This window comes from Podarcis bocagei (genome assembly GCF_964188305.1).
Source record: "Podarcis bocagei genome assembly, chromosome: 9".
Classification (NCBI taxonomy): domain Eukaryota; kingdom Metazoa; phylum Chordata; class Lepidosauria; order Squamata; family Lacertidae; genus Podarcis; species Podarcis bocagei.
In genome coordinates this window covers 38,930,481-38,947,598 of record NC_138134.1, presented here as the reverse complement: position 1 = coordinate 38,947,598, position 17,118 = coordinate 38,930,481, and the positions used below count along the sequence as shown (strand labels likewise).

The following is a 17,118-nucleotide window of genomic DNA, read 5'->3' as shown; positions in this document are numbered from 1 at the left end:
GCACATCCAGTTTTTTTCCTTTAATTTTTTTTTGGGGGGGCCAAGAGAGTGGGGCCCTAAGCTACAGCTTGTTTAGCTTATACAGAAATCTGGCACTGTGTGATTGGCATGTGAATGACTGGGACATCTCCTGTAATGTTCTACGCACAGTAAAGTGTTTTCTGCACAGAACATCCCAAAGTAATTATGTCACGTTGCTTCCACACCCCACTTTCCCGTGTATACGGCACTCAAAGTGGTTCGCAAGAGAATAAATACATTAAGAATTAATAACACTTCGCTACCAGCATCCGACAACAATTTGGTTCATTGCCAACGTGAGCAATAAAAACTAGCGAAATGCACAATTGATGGCTTCCATCAATACTACTAATCAATACGACACATTTCCTAACTTTGGAATGAGGTTTGATTTCCATGTGTTGTCTTTCCCCCCAGCATGGGCACTCAGATGGGAGAAAATCTTTGCGCTTGCACAGAGAATGCCAGGTCTCCTTTCTTCACTGAACAGACGGGTGGCACCTGCACAGCGTGGGCTTACACATTGCAGTGTCACCACAACTCAGGCAACAGCAGCTGCAGCGACACAGTCAACGCCCTCACAGGCTGTGCTTGATGACACCAGACCGTTTCCATTTGAGAAAAGGAAAAGCAGCGTTTGCCATAAGCTCTTTCAACATTTGTTGATGCAGAATGAAAGAGAAAGGGAGACTAATCAATTATTGCCATGCTTTCGGTGGATTATTTAAACAGACTTCAGGTAGCATAGGGAGTTAAGGCACTGTTAGTCTCCTAAAACTGTAGGCATCTAACTGAACGGAAACACAGTTTGGAACCTCACCTCCCTCCTGATTCAGTGACATCTGCAATGAACTTGATGGGAGCTAGTAAGCTTAACAGCAGCCATGGGATCCTCAATATATGGCTCTCTTCTTGGGAATAACTGAAAATAGAGCCCTGCTGATTCTCCACTTGGCAGACATTTCCAAGCAAGGGATTTTAAAAAACCTGTGCTGGTTTTATCTCATGTATAATGTATATGTTGCTAACAACAGCAGACAGAGCTTTCTCTCCCCTCCCTTTCCATCTTCTATAAAGAGGCCTTCTCTGTTCTTTCGCAAGACGTGGCCCAGATCTCTTTTATCCTTTGGGACAGGAGGGGCTGCTTCCTGCTGGAGGGAAAGGTTATAGATTTGTGAATGCGACAATTTGAATTTCACATATCGATTCATAACTTTTTGAAAAGTCATCCTTTTATCTTTTTCTAAAATAAAAACAGTATTGATTTAATAAGCCGCTACTGTATGCTCTCCCCCCCCTATAGTTAAACCGTCTCAATATTTTCTAAGTGTCTGTATCATTTTCATTGACACCGATCATTATTATTTCATCAGACGACATCTTTCATCCTCTGAATTTTTTTACCTGCTTCATCTAAGTCTGCCACACTCCAATTTCCAAGCCGGCATTTATTTATATTCTTTTCTGTTGACATGCCTTTGAAGCTAAAGTTTATGTTGTTTTTCATGGCTTGCTATCAATGATTGTCTTTCTCCTCTCCTCTTCCACCTACGTTCCTCACTTCTGTTTTTGGTTTCTCATTCCAGCCCCCTTCCCCGCTGTGATCATGAATATATTGTGGCTATATCGGGAATGGTGACTGGGCAACTCTTGTGGGTGGCCCTGCTTGTCATTTCACACCACAGTCCTGTCCATATTTTCTCAGACATAAGTCCCACTGTGCTCCGTGAGGCTCTTTCTCAAGTTCTCCACCATTTTGCAGCCCACCTTCCCACACTGTCAGCACAGAGCTATTCTGAGGGCCAAACTATGCATGATGCAATCTACCACCTTTGCTATTATTATTATTATTTACAAAAAGCATAAATTGCCCACTTTAATTTGGAAGGGAGAGCAGCTTGTATAGTCTCAATCTGGAAAGTGTTCCCAAACTAGATGGAGAACCTGTGTCAGTTTTCTGCTAGAAAAAACTTCTTCCCTCTTTGTTTCCTATTTGCTGCTGAAGGTGCAAATTGGGAAAATGGGAGCGGGGACCATTTTCACTGGAAATCTGGTGCCTCATCCATTCCAGGAGGAGCCAGTGGGTGGTTTTTCTTCAGAACCAAAGTATCCAGTTTATGCCAGGAACCACAGTACAGGATGCAAGTCACAAGCCAGGAATCCCTGCCGGCAAGTTTAGCATTTTTGGTGAATCCCCCCCCAACCCCCCCCCCAAATGCTCTACTACTTTGGGTTCCAGATTTTAACCTTTTGAAATATGGCAAACCTAGGTAAAAGGTAAAGGGACCCCTGACCATTAGGTCCAGTCGCGGACGACTCTGGGGTTGCGGCACTCATCTCGCTTTATTGGCTGAGGGAGCCGGCGTACAGCTTCCGGGTCATGTGGCCAGCATGACTAAGCCGCTTCTGGCGAACCAGAGCAGCGCATGGAAACGGCGTTTACCTTCCCACCGGAGTGGTACCTATTTATCTACTTTGACGTGCTTTCGAACTGCTAGGTTGGCAGGAGCTGGACTGAGCAACGGGAGCTCACCCCGTCGCGGGGATTCGAACCGCTGGCCTTCTGATCGGCAAGTCCTAGGCTCTGTGGTTTAACCCACAGCGCCACCAGCGTCCCTATGGCAAACCTAATTGGTATGCTATTTCATTAATATATGCATTTTAACGGCCACTTCAAGCAGTTGTTAATAGGACCAGTCTTTAATATCTAGTTGCAGAATGGAACTCTTTTGCAGCTGTCATGGGCTCATCAAACAAGCCTCTACAGAAACCTCAGAGGGACAAAGACTGACAATTACAGAAACCCCCTAGTGGTTCTTTTCATACACTGCATTGTGGCACATTATTATAGCACTGGAAAACTGCATTGCGAATTTGTAACACAGCACCCCTCGTTTTGGAAATTAAGGACTGATGCTGATCTTTTAGTAAGATTTCACTGCATATTTTTTTCCTCACATAATCACAAAGTATCCTGGGTATGTCCCATGAAAAATAATGGAGATGACCATCAACCAATTGTTTTTAAGTACACGAGGGCTAGAAGTGACACATCCAGATGCAGAAAAGATGCAGAAAAGAGTTTAAGAACATAGCTGATTGGAACAGCCAATTATTTCAGGCTCAGCAACTTGATCTTCAAGGCTTTCTGGCACCTCTCATGTTATTGTAACTTGGATGCCTGGTAGCAGTGTTGGCAGAAAAGTCAGTTCTTAAGGAGGCCTCAATTTCTTGCACTTCAACAAAGAGCTGACACACTAGTGTTTTGTCTGTGCATATATGTGTGCGTAGTACATTTAATGAACCAACCAACCAACCAACCAATCAACCAACCACTCTTTTTCTCAGAGAGCTTAAAACACACACACAGTAGTATATCTTTCACAAAGTCTTCATTTTTCCCCTGTTCTTTTTCACCTTTAGCACCAATTTCTGCTAAACATGCATAGGTTTATTTTCAGCATTTGCACAGTTCTGCCTTTTCGTTGTTGATGAGAATCCTGAATTAGAAATGCTGAATGAAGCTTTTTTACATCAAAAGAATTGCAAAGAGACACACAGAGACAGAGAGTAGTGAGGAGACATTTCCATACTTGGCTGAGAAAGGGGGGAAAAAGTCATTTGAAAAGTTGGAGAGAAGAAAGCAATTAGTACGAGAGCAAAACAGTCTAATGAAAAATTGAGTTCGCTTTCTAGAAATGGACTCGTGTTAATCAGAATGGTAGGTTGAATGAAAGAATGATTGCATCGAACGGTTTACATGCTTTTGAAGAAGTTAGCTTACTGATTTGCAATTTTTGTTGATGATGTCTGATATTCTGAGAGGAATTCAAAGTAGTGCTAAGCAGATCTCTCTATCAGTGCAAGCATTTCTGCTTCCCTGATGAAACTACCTGCCCTCTCCAACTGCTGTTTTGGGGGTTCTCCTGATATCCCCAAAGCCATTTGGGGTGTGTATGTGCTGGGACACACAAGGGGGGAGGCCCATTGTGGTAATGGACTTTTTTGCAGCCTTCTGTTCACAAGACCAGTAAGTTGAGTCCAACCCAGTGCTTTCCACCATGAGAGAATCAAAGAATCACTCACTAGGTGTCCATGGGCCAAGTTTCCATCTTTTAGAGTCACAGGATTTTGTGAGGAATAAATGCGGGGAGAAGCATACATGCCACCTTGAGGTCCTTGGAAGGAAAGAAGGGATAATGGATTTTGCATTTGTTTCAAGTTATCAAACTAAGGGACTTGAATACAAATGCATCTGAGGAGGACTGCGTGTGAGAGAGGACATGGAAGCTGAAAATGCTGCAGGGCTTAATTGATTCAATGGGTAGATGAATTAACTGAGGCTTTAGCTGATTAATGAGCCTTGATCGATTCAATGGATGGATGAATTAAGTGAGGCTTTAGTTAATTAATAGACGAAGTCAACATTTCATTTGGTGGGGCTGTAAATAAAAAAAGCAGAGCTGGTGATTTTTGTGACTAAATACATTTGGTGTGCAGCTACAATGAGAAGTGTGAAAAATTCAGTTATCTGTTGGTTTTTGTGCTTTTCACAGTTCAGGTTTTGACTCAGAAACTATAAAAATTCATATAAAATACACATATTAGGTTACAGTATGTACAGAAAGGTATATTTGGGGATAGATGCATACAGAAATGTGCATTTTGGGATAAAATGCACACAATATTCATATTTTAGGATAAAATGCATATAAAATGTGTATTTGGGGGGAAACAGATTCAAAAATAATTCATTTCTGTGCTTATACACACACACACACACACACACACACACACACACACACACATGCACAGAAATGAATTATATAGATGATAGATAGCTATAGCTATAGAATTGATAGAATTGATAGACAACGTGCCAGAACACAATGGACCTCTGAATATTCACTTGTGAAACTGACATGGACTGTCAATAGACTATATGATTAACTGACTTTTGAGGACTTGAATTCTAGCTCAGTCAGTAGAACATGGTGGCAGGTGTAGGCTGGGCACGCACAGTGAATTTTTTCTGGGTGTCCAGGCACCCAGGGGCCCCTGGAGATGGTGCCAGTGACTGGGTGTCATACTATTCCAAACTGGAAGTTTGTACAGGAAATGGAGTGGAATCATACAATTGGAGGGGACCTTATAGGTACTCTTCTTGTTTCCTGTATTACCATCGCTGGGCGGACATTGCCAGACCCTTAAGATTTCAGTCTTCTCTAAGGCGTCTGCAAAAGAGTGGCAGTGTGCTTGCTTTCCCCCCTCAAGGCAAATGCAAAAATGTCATTCATTAGCATTTGATCCCTCCCTTCCGCCAAGATGGCATGCGTCTTTATCATCGCAGCAGCCCTGTGAGGGAGGTAAGGGTACCAGGGAATGACTGGTTGTGAACACAACACAAACTCATCCTTTTGATGGCCAAGCAAATGCCTGTCCAAATGTTTCATTGTATGTTACAGAATGGGGAAAGGACAGAGAGGGCTGGTCTTGAAGTATTTATTCATACAAATCTATTTTTGAAGCAGTAGTGAAATCTAATTACAGGAAGCGGGTAAACATAGGAACTGAGAGGAGAATTTTACATATTGTAAGAGTTTGGTAGGAAGAAATACGACTCGCTGCATGTAATAAAGATTCATTTGCGATAGAGTACTGTTGTGCTCCATTAATTTAAACCCAACGGGATAAAACATGTCACTATAAAACACTTTCATTAGTGTTCAGAGTGTTGTTACCATGTTGGTAATGAAAATGAGACAAACATTGGGAAGCTGATCACCTGAATGCTACTAAGTTTAATTACTTTGATATATAAGTGTATATTGCACAAGTTCTTTGTAGTTCTCAACAGATTACAGTCACTCACACAGTCTATACCGAGTCACAATGTGACTTTAGAGCTCAGAGTCAACAATCGACAAGATTTTCTCCGGCAGCTGCAGGAGAAATGCCAAAAGTAGAGATGTCCCTTTACATCACCTTCATAGACCTGACAAGGGCCTTTGACCTCTTCAGGTGAAAAGGACTCTTCACACTGCTCAGCAAGACAAGATAATTGTGTCCTTCCATGGGAACATGTGCTGCACTGTCCAGTATTATGGTTCTTCCTTGGATGCCTTCCTATAAAGAGTGGTGTGAAACAGGGCTGTGTTCTCGCCACAACTCTCTTTGGCATATTCTTTTCCTGTTGCTGTCATATGCCTTCAGTTTGACTGAATACAGTGTGTACTTCCATTCAAGGAGTGATGGGGGTCTATTCAACCTGAACATCTCCATGCCAAGACAAAAGTGTGGCAGGTTCTTATCTGTGAGATGTTGTTTGCAGATGGTACAACCTCTCCAAGGAAGCTCTGCAGAGACTCATCAGCCATTTTGCCCAAGCCTACATGGAGTTTGACCTCACCATCAGCCTGATGAAGACCAATATCTTGGGTCAGGACCTCACCAGCACTTCTCGCATCAGCATTGGTGACCATAAACTTGAGGTGGTAGATTATTTTGTCTGTTTGGGCTCCACCAGAACCAGCATCCTCTCCATTGGCACTGAACTGGACTAGCATATTGGTAAGGCAGCTATGGCAATAACTTGTTTCTCCAAAAGGGAACAAGAGAATGTGATGCTAATGACCAATACCAAGATAAAGGTCTACCAGGAGTGATGCCTCAATGCCTTCCATATGCACTGTGTCTGGAAGATTTTGGGCATCACATGACAGGACAGAGTCTCAAACAAAGATGGGCTTTTTGAAGCCCACATTTCCAGCACATTTGCACTTCTGTGTCAGTGAAATCTCTGCTGTCTTGGTCATGCACACAGAGTGGAAGATAGCAGGACTTCCAATGATGTGCTTTACGGGGAGCTGGCTTCAGACACCAGGCCTGTTGGCATACCAACTCTGTGTTACATAGCTGACATGTCAAACATGACATGAAGGCTGGCAACATTAACCCTGCCATGTGGGAATTCCTTGCAGACAAGCGCAGTGCCTTGAGACAGATATGTTGTGTATCTACAGCAGTGACCAGAGGAGCAATGACCACTGGGAGGAGCAGAGAGAGAAGAAACGCCATGATGCATCTGTAACAATGAAACTAGATGCCTTTATCTGCCCCAGCTGCAATAAAGCATGTCTGTCCCATATTTCTCTACTGTCACAGCAGGTGCTGTAACCACCCAGTGGTTTGACTTTACCACAGAAGACACACTCTTGCGTTGTCTCTCAAGACAGATGAATGACAACAATAAGCTCCTTCGGTTTACCACAATCATTAGCCAGGTACAAGAAATCTCAGCTCAGGAGAACTTGTGTACACACACTCACACAGAGAAAGAGAGACAGAGGGAGATGGAGAGAGAGAGACCCAGGAGGGAGAGTTAAACTGCCACTCCATCTTCCCATCTGCTCTGCTGCTGTGTACACAGTAGGGTACTGAATAGATGGTTTATTCTCCTTTGATTCTCCTTCTTTTACCTGCTTAGATCACTCTGTGAAGATCATCAGAACTATCAAACTTTAAAACCTTTGAATTTGATATTCTGCAAGTGTGCCAAATTTCACATTTGTGCAGAATTTAAGGGTCAGTCGGAAGCCTTACATGGAGTGATTTATTTATTTCTCCTTTGCATAAGCAGCCCCAGTTGTGAGGAACAAAATAGCTCCTATAGTCTACAAGTCAATGATCTATGCATAAGCTGGCTAAGCTTTGATGCACATACTGAATGTTGTTCCTAGGCAATTTAAGGACAGATCACCACCTACTTCAAAAAAGTAAAATGCTATTTAGAAGTGGTCTCTGGTGTATGTTTACTTGCTTTTTCTATCCTGCCTGTAACAAGAATAGGTCAGGGCATACAGCCTGCAGGATCCCAAAATATAGTGTCTGTGAATTTTAGGACTGGCTGAGGGAAGAGAGACTGGGAAGGGAGAATGAAGGCTGCTGTACAATTACACATACACACCTTAAAAATTGGCACCCCTTTTGCAATTATTAGGGTTAGTTGTTTGAAATTATTTCATTAAAGCCTCAATAAAAAATGGTTAAATCATAAAATGGCATGGGAAGTGTTTAAATTTAAGCCTCTTCTCATTTTAAGAAAATTACAACAGTGCCTTGGTTGCCAAATAAATTCTTAATTCTATGGATAGGTAAACCAATTACCTGTAAAAGGAACACAGTGGAGGAAAATCAATACAAACCTATTTTTAAAAGAGTAATTACTATATTAATTCCTATGTGATAGCATCACTACTTCCTGTCAAAAACTGGCATTTCCACCCACTATTTCAACTATTTTTCATCTGACTAATTCCATTAGATCATCTCGTATGTTGCCATTTTTACATATAAGGCCTGGGTATCCAACATGGTACCTACCAGATGTTGTGGACTAAAATTCCCATCAGCCCCAGTCAGCTTGGCCAGTGATCAGGCATGATGGGTGTTGCAGTCCAAACCTTCTGAAGGGTGCCATGTTGACTACCCCTGTGTTAGGGTACGATAAACACAGTGCCACAAGTTTGTGAGAGCCACTTTCTTCATGTCCTCTCACTCTGTAGCTGGATATGAAGCTATGAACTGACCATCCACATTGATGGCCTATTCTCTAGGGTTTTCCTATGGCTCCTGACAAAGCCACTTGGAGGCTACTGATATAATTATTCTACATAACAGGACAGTGTGGTGCCTTTCTCACTTCTTAATCAGCGTGGGCTTTTTATTTTGCATTTCCACCTCACTTTAGGACGAGGCGGATCGTTTTGGTTCAGTTAAATGGTTGTCCTGCAGAGGAGTAAATTGGTTTAATCTCAGCAGCCCTTTATGTGGGCTACAACAATGCTGTTGGCAGTGGTGACTGTGTGAGAACAAGCCTTGGCATATGGAACTCCCTCCCCCCCTCGCATATGGTGCTCGTGTTTGTGTGTGTGTGTGTGTGTGTGTGGGAGGGTAATTAGGTGTGGCTGAACGGAGAATATCATGTCCCTGAAGGGGGCACATCAGGAATTGTGGAAGGCAATTGTAGTATGTACACGGACAGCAACAAAGACAATCGAGAAGGAAACTGTAATGTACTTGCTGGCTGTGACACAAATGAATGAAAGCCCAACTGTTGGGATGAATTGTGTGCACCTAGGGACGGGTGAGATATTCAGTTCTGTTCTCATTTAAAGACAAACCAACCTAATTCACACTTGCATAGCAATATGCGAACCGAAACACTGCTCTCCTTCAAAATTCACGCTCCTCTGGATTTTGCAGTGCTGTTCTCCAGACAAGTAGTGTGTACAAAAATGTATGCACTCGGACAAAGTGTTATAAAAATGTGTGAAAGATTTGTGAAAAGAACAATCAAAATTGCATTATATTTGGGGAATTGATTTGCAATATGCACTTTGCACTGAAATGCTGGTGGATTTTCATGATGCAAACCAATATGAAAAAATGAACTTAAGGCTGGGGGGGGGGGGAATCAGAAATTGAAAGAAACAGAAATTGACAGATTCACATATCCCTATTTGCATTCCACTTTGCAAAGTATGAAATAAAAGATCTCCCCCTTCCATTCCACTGGCTCCTTCTGGTTGCTCTGTCCCATCCCATTCTCCCAAATTCGTAAGTATCTCATGGCATGGTTGCTGCTTCCACTGTAAGGTGGCAACAGCTACAACCAATGAACACCTGGGTCAGGTAAACCATGTGGTACATTTTCACGCCAGCAGAGTTGTCCTTTCACATTAAATGAGAGGTTTGGGGCTTTTGTATTTTGATAACCATACATGGGTACCAAATTCAATGTGAGAATGACCTGTAAAGCATAAAACTGTCTATATCTTTGCTTCCCATCAGTTGCACCTCCTAGCACTTCAAATGTACACAGGTATTTTTCTTTTTCTTTTTCTGGATTGACCTAATCAAAAGAAAATTGATCTACCTTTACACTGATGTGTCCAAGATACGTCTTGATAGAACCCCTTAATTTTCTTCCAACTGCTAGAAATTGCGCAAGCAAAACAAGGAAACATGAAAGCCACCATTGGTAATTGCAGCTAAAATCTCTTAGCGAAGGTATAGCCTTTTGTCATTTACTGCTTGCAGAGAGGCAATCAAAATTAAATGAGGTGAAATTACTTTGAAGTGTCTGGTTTAAGCTCCGTCGAAAGGACTGTTTGCCAGGTTCAAATAGGTTTTGTAAAACAATATGTCGTACATCATGATCCAGCTGGTCCCTTGCAAAGACCAAGGCTCCTGAACTGGATCAATCATTGTTGTCTACCAGAAGAGCTTCTGAGGGGAACTCCAGACTCTCAGTCTTTTGCTGACACAAAAGATTCAAGCACATAGCAGCAAATGTAGGCTAGTGAAATAAAAGTGAAGTGTTTTATGGCATTTGTGCAACAAATCCACTTTTTAAAAAGAAAGGGGCTTCTTTTGGTTAGGGAAGTGACCAGGAAATGCTTCGGAAAGTTCCTATAAATCTGCTGTTCCCTGTTCCACTTAGTGCATTCTCCCTGCTTCTGTGTCAAACAACTCACTTTTCACTTACAGATCTGACTTCATTCATTAGCTAAGAGCACTGGAAAGTGGGTGTAGCCAAGCTGTCTCATCTGACAAAAATCACACAGAAGATACTTGTACATTTTGCGTCAAACCTTTCTTTCTAGGAGGGCTAGAAACCTGCTCTTTTTTCATGGAAGCTTGGAGTGTGAAATCCCTGCTGGCTATGGGCCTGGCACATCACTAATCCACGCTACCCATTTTTCAGTGGCCCTGTGCCAGTCTGTATCCATCTCCCAAATTTAATCCAGATTTACCATTTGTAGGAGAAATCTAATAAACTGGGGACTGCCGCCAATGGCCAGTTTGCAATTTTAAGCCCCCGTCCAAAGCTCTTCCAGATGACCTATTTATTTAACATTCACTTTGATTGCTGTCATAAAGCTTATGCAGAGGAAAAATATCTACCGTATTTTTCGCCCTATAGGGTTAGGGTTAGGGTTAGAGAGCTGCCTGAACCCCGAAGCCTGGGGGGGGGGGCTGAGCTCAGTATTTTGTCTTGACTGAGGAAGACATTCTGATTTTTTTTGCTGGGAGATTATACAACAACCAGCCTTCATCCTGATTTGCTCTTGGGGTGTTTTGACACCAATAACATTGTGTAGTGAAGAAAAGTTGCCAGCCTACTAAAGTTTTCTTTCAAAAAGGCTTGTTTGCATTGTATTCTATATCTTTTGTCTAGGAAATACAGCTGGTAAAATAAATTTGGTCCAAAATCCACAACTAGGGGGTGGGAATCTTCACCAGGCAAACCAAAATGTCACAAAATACTCAGCAAGCTTTCAAGTTCTCCATAACTCTTCACCAGGCTACATGGTAAGCAAAGCAGCCAGTAGGGAAGAGGGTGGGGGGGAATGCTTGATGCAGCAAACCACGGAATCTGCATATTTGGGGATCAGAAAGCACTGTGATCCTCCAAGCGCAGGAGCTACATCATAAAATCAATTCCAGGAAAAAGGATTTCCTGGGGTCCTTGATACTGCTGAGTTACTACACTATAAGGATTGTATTGTAAATTCAAATGACAGACCAGAAGATTACTTGCAGAGTCAGCACCAATGGCAAAGACCAATGGCTGTCTAGGGAAGGTTGCGCAAAAATCCTGCACAGCTTCTTTGTTCTTTTCCTTCCAAGGCTTTACGTTCTCTATGTCTTTTTAAATATTTTTATTGGGTTTTCACATTTTATATAAACACAAACAACACACCAAAACAAACATAAAAAACAACAAACATGGATAGTTCCCGAAAATCTTATTTTCTAACCCTAGTCCTTGACTTCCCCCCACCCCCTCCCCTGCATCCCTATTCCCAAACTTATGTCAGCAAGTTGGCATTTCTTCCATCTTAATGTTAGTCCTTTTATAAAAAACAAAAATAAATTTTCCCTAAGTTGGACCCCAATTCTCTTCCCTCGATTTCTCATTTTTTCTTACATAATTTTCTTAATACTAAACCCCCTGGTCTTGAGTGTTGTTTAAATTTGATACTTCCCTCCCTCCCCTCCCCGCTTTGCGTCCTTTCCCAAGACATGTCCAAATTAACAGTTTTTAGCCTGGATTCCGGATATCCGAGGCTCTCAATTCTCTTTTAGTCCCTCTCCGCCGGTTTTGTTGGTAGTCCTTTTTGTCTATCATCGAGTCTCGAAAGATTTCCTTAACAATCAATCCAATCAGTCCATAGTCTCTTCCCATATTTAAAGGCAACTGCTGAGGAATTTCCACAAGGCCTAAGTCTTGCTGATAGTCAAAATCAAAGTCTATGTGGAGGCCCCAATTGTACTTCTTTATTTCGAGCTCCTGAATTCCATAAAGTCCCAGGGCCTCCACTTTCATCTTCTGTATCTTTCGTAGGCTTAAAGTGGATTTAATCCAATAGTCTCCTTGCTTGTGTTCTCCAGATGCCGGCTTCTGGTTAGTACTTTCCCAGATAACTTGTTCTCTTTCTTGTTTTGTCTTCTCCTCTTCTTTGTTTATTGTTTCAAATTCAGCTGTGGGTTCTTTCTCACTCAGGCCCTCATTACTTTCAGCAGAACTACTTGTTTCCAAATCCAAGGTCATCAATTGTTTACTCATAGCTGTAGTCTGCTCCTGTAGGGTTCCCACCAGTGAGAACATTCTTTCGATTTCTCTCAGTATCTTTCCACCCACAGCCATTGTAATTCCACAGAATTCCCCCTAGAGGGAATCTGGTTACTGAGTAACCTTTTCTCCAACAATCCTCTGTCCTATTATTGTTTCTTTGTTTCTCAAAATTTTAGTTCAATTGTAACTCCTTTTAATCCGGAGAGGTCTTAAACAGCAATTTTTTTCACTATTAATAGTCCATTTGACAGCTTTTGACAGCTGTCAAATTCTGCTCCTCTATACAGGCTCCAAATCAGGTCACTCCCGGGCCCGGGAGGGAGGGTTGTTTACCACAAAACAAAGACTCTTCCAACACTCCACTCTCCTGCTCAAATTTACCTTTCTAAATCTTGGAAGTTACTGACTTTTTAAGACTCACCCTTTACAGGGTAGGCACTCCAGCTTAGTTCTTATTTCTTTGCTCTGGATCGTCTGCAAGGGGGGGTGTGGGGACTTCCTTTTAGCACACCCCCCGGTCGTCTCAAATTCAAAAGGTAAAAGTTTTAAAGTTCAGTTCCAAATTACTCACGGGTTCTTTTTTCAGTCCGAATTTCAAGGAAGGAAGTCAGCGCTCTCCGGTTATGGCTCGCGGCTTCGCTCAGCGGCGGTAGCGGTTGACTCTCAGTGCCACGCCGTCCCCTGTATCCCCTCCGTAGCCTTTAAAAAGGCTCATTGCGAATCAGGGGGGGCGCTTAAGGCACCCGCCGAGTCTTCAGTCCGCAGGCTTCCGCGCCTGCGGTTTTTAAGGGTCCCCGTGTCGCCGGCACGGCAAAGACCCATCCACCGCTGAGCCGATTCCCTCCGGAGCTCGGAGGGAATCCGCCATTTCCCGATCGCGCCAACCCGGAAGATCGCGCCAACCCGGAAGTCTTTACGTTCTCTATGTCTGGCTCAGTTCCCAAAAGCATAGTTAGTGGTGTAGGAAGCTGCTGTTTAGAGATAGAGCTCCTCCAGATGACCTGTTTATAGAGCACGCCTCCTGATTTGCTTGCACAACATTTATGCCAAAGTTAGACTATACTTTACTGAGCATTTGTTGTGATTCGTTGGTGAGGAGGTTACACAAAGGGATGGACAAATCTGTCAGCTTCGGCTTCTCTCCATTCTTCCAATCTTAACTTCAGCTTTCCACATTTCTACTTCAGTTTGCATTTTTTCAAAAAAAAAAAAAAAATCCCCATGAAAATTCAGCAGCATTGTAGTGCAAATTTCTCCTAATGAACACGTACTGCACACATTTTCTCTTGTTACACATTCATTTTTCCATAGATCCTCCCCCCTTCAATTCATTTTGTTTCCTTCCAAGCATGAATTTCCTCTGCAAGAAAGGAAAATTTAAAAGTCAAATCTTCGTTTTTCATGCAGTCATGCCAACTAGCTCTACTTCATTCTTTGTGGTATCTGCTGAGGTGTGAGAAACTCCACGGGCACTTCCACAGACATAGCTACAGATGCTGGGCAAGACACTAGCCTACCTCTTCACCAAAGTCAAGACTTGGCTGAAGCCATATGTGACATGAATTTCATGGGCAGCTGGTGCTAAATGTTTTGATTCTCAACCTTTCCTGGAAAATCCACATCACTGACAACCGTTCAGCTGTTGAGCTAATGAGCCATCCTGTCTCTTTTGCTCTCTCCCTTCCACGATCAACAGTGGGAGGCTATGAGATATTCCAGCATTGTCTGTGTGGGCAGGCAAAGACGAAACCTGCACATTCTATTTGGGTACCTGTATCAATGCAGAGCTCCAGAGCATCTATTAGGTTTTATTTATTTATTTTACCGTGTACTTTGCTCTGAAGGAGGCAATTTAGTGCATTGTGTGCACTGAAGAAAAAGCCACAGCTGATCTCTTCTGGTACAGTAATTGCATCATGATCTCTAGAGACTGCCTTTTCTCTTCACCCTGCTGGACTCAGAATTGTATTTCTCTTTGAATGCAATGCAGAAAGCATGCTTGCCCTATCTTTCAGCTGCTGACGGCACAACGGCCAGGACTGTGTGCTTGCCCCTGTGGTGTCCTTTGTCGTGGCTTCTTAAATGGTCGGTGTCTTGGACAGTTGCCCAGCTGTACTCCATGAATTGTTCTGGGAGTTTACAGCATCCTCATATCTTAAAGCGATTAGGCAGTGCCTCCTGGCATGAGCTTTAAGCAGGAAAACGTGAAAAGTTTGCAGTGCTGCAAAAGAGATTCCCCACTGGTTGACAACAGAAGAAACACAAAGGCCAGAGCAACATGGTACAATTACATACCACCTCAATCTCTGAGCAGTGAGAGATTTGAGAGGTTCCAGGCATTTACCCAGGATTCGGTTTTCTTGGAATGAAGGTCATTGGAGACTGTGGTGTCTTTAGGATATATGGTTTTATTTACACATCTATACAACCTGAGCATAAGATGAAGCGGCTCACAGCATTAACCCCCCCAACAGATCTTGCTTCTCCCTTAGTCATAGCCTTGAATTCCAGCACAAGTCAAGCATGGCTCTGTATCTCCAGCTTCTCAGCTTGCTTTGTGCTCAGTTCACCCAAAATTGCTTGCCTATTGTTCTTCTATCTACCAGCCCAATGGGAAGGGGAAAGGCACAGCCATTTCCCCCATGGCACAGCGCAACTCCTTTGGTTATGCTAATCATGGTGCGTAACTAGCCAGCCTCAACCATCTCCCAGACAAAGAAATTGGTTTGCCAGGCTTGCTCTCATACCTTCTTCCCCAAAAGATACAGGAACCCAAGAACTGGGAGGGGCTTAGGGCATCATGCAGGCTGACCCCACAAACCTGCAACAATACATTCCCTCCGGGGCTGCTTCCCCATAACATTATAGCTTCACTTGACCTCATACACCGGTGTGAGCATGCTGTGTGTTTCTGACTCTTGTCATCAACAGCCAGTGTGTGTGGTGGGTCAACATGCAATGAGATAATGTCACAATGTGACTATGTTTTGCATAGCAATGTTGTGTGGAGTGTAACATATAATTCTGCTGGTAGAGTAAATATTTTCAAATTGCAGGTAGACCAGCCCACTTACTTTTTGTGACAGCTCCCTTATCTCCTGCTATAGTGGAGGCCCATCATTTGGCTAAAATGAGGGGGGTTGGGCCCCCTTGCGGATTTCATCAAGGGCCTCCTCCCTTTTCTTTCATGAACTGAAGACTGGCTGAGTCTTAACACACTCAAATGGGGCTCATTATTCAAAGCCATTTTGAAATGATACCCACCATCCTTATACACCCAACTCTTCTTTTTAGAAAGTTCAGATCAGGTTCTATGTGTATCCCAGTGATCTAGGCACTGCTGGTCCATGTTCATTGATCTTCCAGAATTCTGCAACATTGCATATGCCCAATTCATTTAAGGAACCGATTGAGTTTCTCTGATGGAATATGCTTTTTCCTCCCTTTTCTTTTTTTAGTACTAGCTGTTCCAAATACATCATAACTTATTATGCGGGTAAGAAAACTGATGAAAAGAGATGTCTGAAGAAATGTATGTAGGCCTTTTACTGAATGACATTTTGTTTTGTTTTGCTGAATAGTCCAAAATAATGCTTACCTTATCACCCATTACGCTAAAGTTGCACATACCTATAAAAGAATGCATTTGGTTATCAAAGAGACTAATTGACTAAGATGCTTAACTTTCATTAAACTGGTGCCCAGTCCCCTCTGAATTCTTAGTAAGGATTCTTATTAAGATCCCACTGTATGAGATTATGGACAAGACATAGAAGATAAATGCTCTTTTTATAATGCATGCAACCATGAGCAGGATTTGTAAGCATAAGTATTAAAGCAGCACACCAGGGCACTTTCCTTTTTATTTATTTTGGCAAGTATATTCAATTAAGCAATTGATTTTCACATAAAGAACAATTTCATTTTGCAAGGCTGATTTGCTAGCAAATGAGCAAGAATTATAAAAAAGCCTGTTGCCATACATTTATTCCTTCCACAGCAAGAACAGTGTTTGAAAACTAAATTGGCACAACGGGGATGGAACAATATTGATCTATAAACAAAGATGGAAGGCATAATCATTTATGTGCAATTTCTACTTAAAGCAGTCATTTTGCTGCTCTCTAATTATTAGTGAATGAATTTATGTGCAGAGACAATTAAAGGGACACCACACTACCGGAATCTTGGGTCTATCCATACCATAGATTTAGGCTGGCCATTCCTGTTCCCCCAGAGGACTCTGGGAAATGAAATTCTGTAAGGGCTAAAGATTGCTAGCTGTATTGTCAGTAGCTTTGCCAAAGTACAGAATTCTTTAGGAGAAGCCATGAAGTTTTAAATCAGTATAAAATAAATCTGCTACTACATGTGTGACTTGAACTTTCTGCACACAAACCAGATCACCAAACTTTGGGGGCCAATGGACACATATGAAATTTTGAGATAGTGTT

At 42.5% G+C, this 17,118-nt stretch overlaps 1 long non-coding RNA gene across 3 annotated transcripts in view; it reads right to left on the bottom strand.

The window, feature by feature from the left end:
• The window catches only part of LOC308594925, a 121,670-nt gene that overhangs the window by 90,315 nt on the left and 14,237 nt on the right, over positions 1–17,118 (bottom strand). The window lies entirely within an intron of this gene.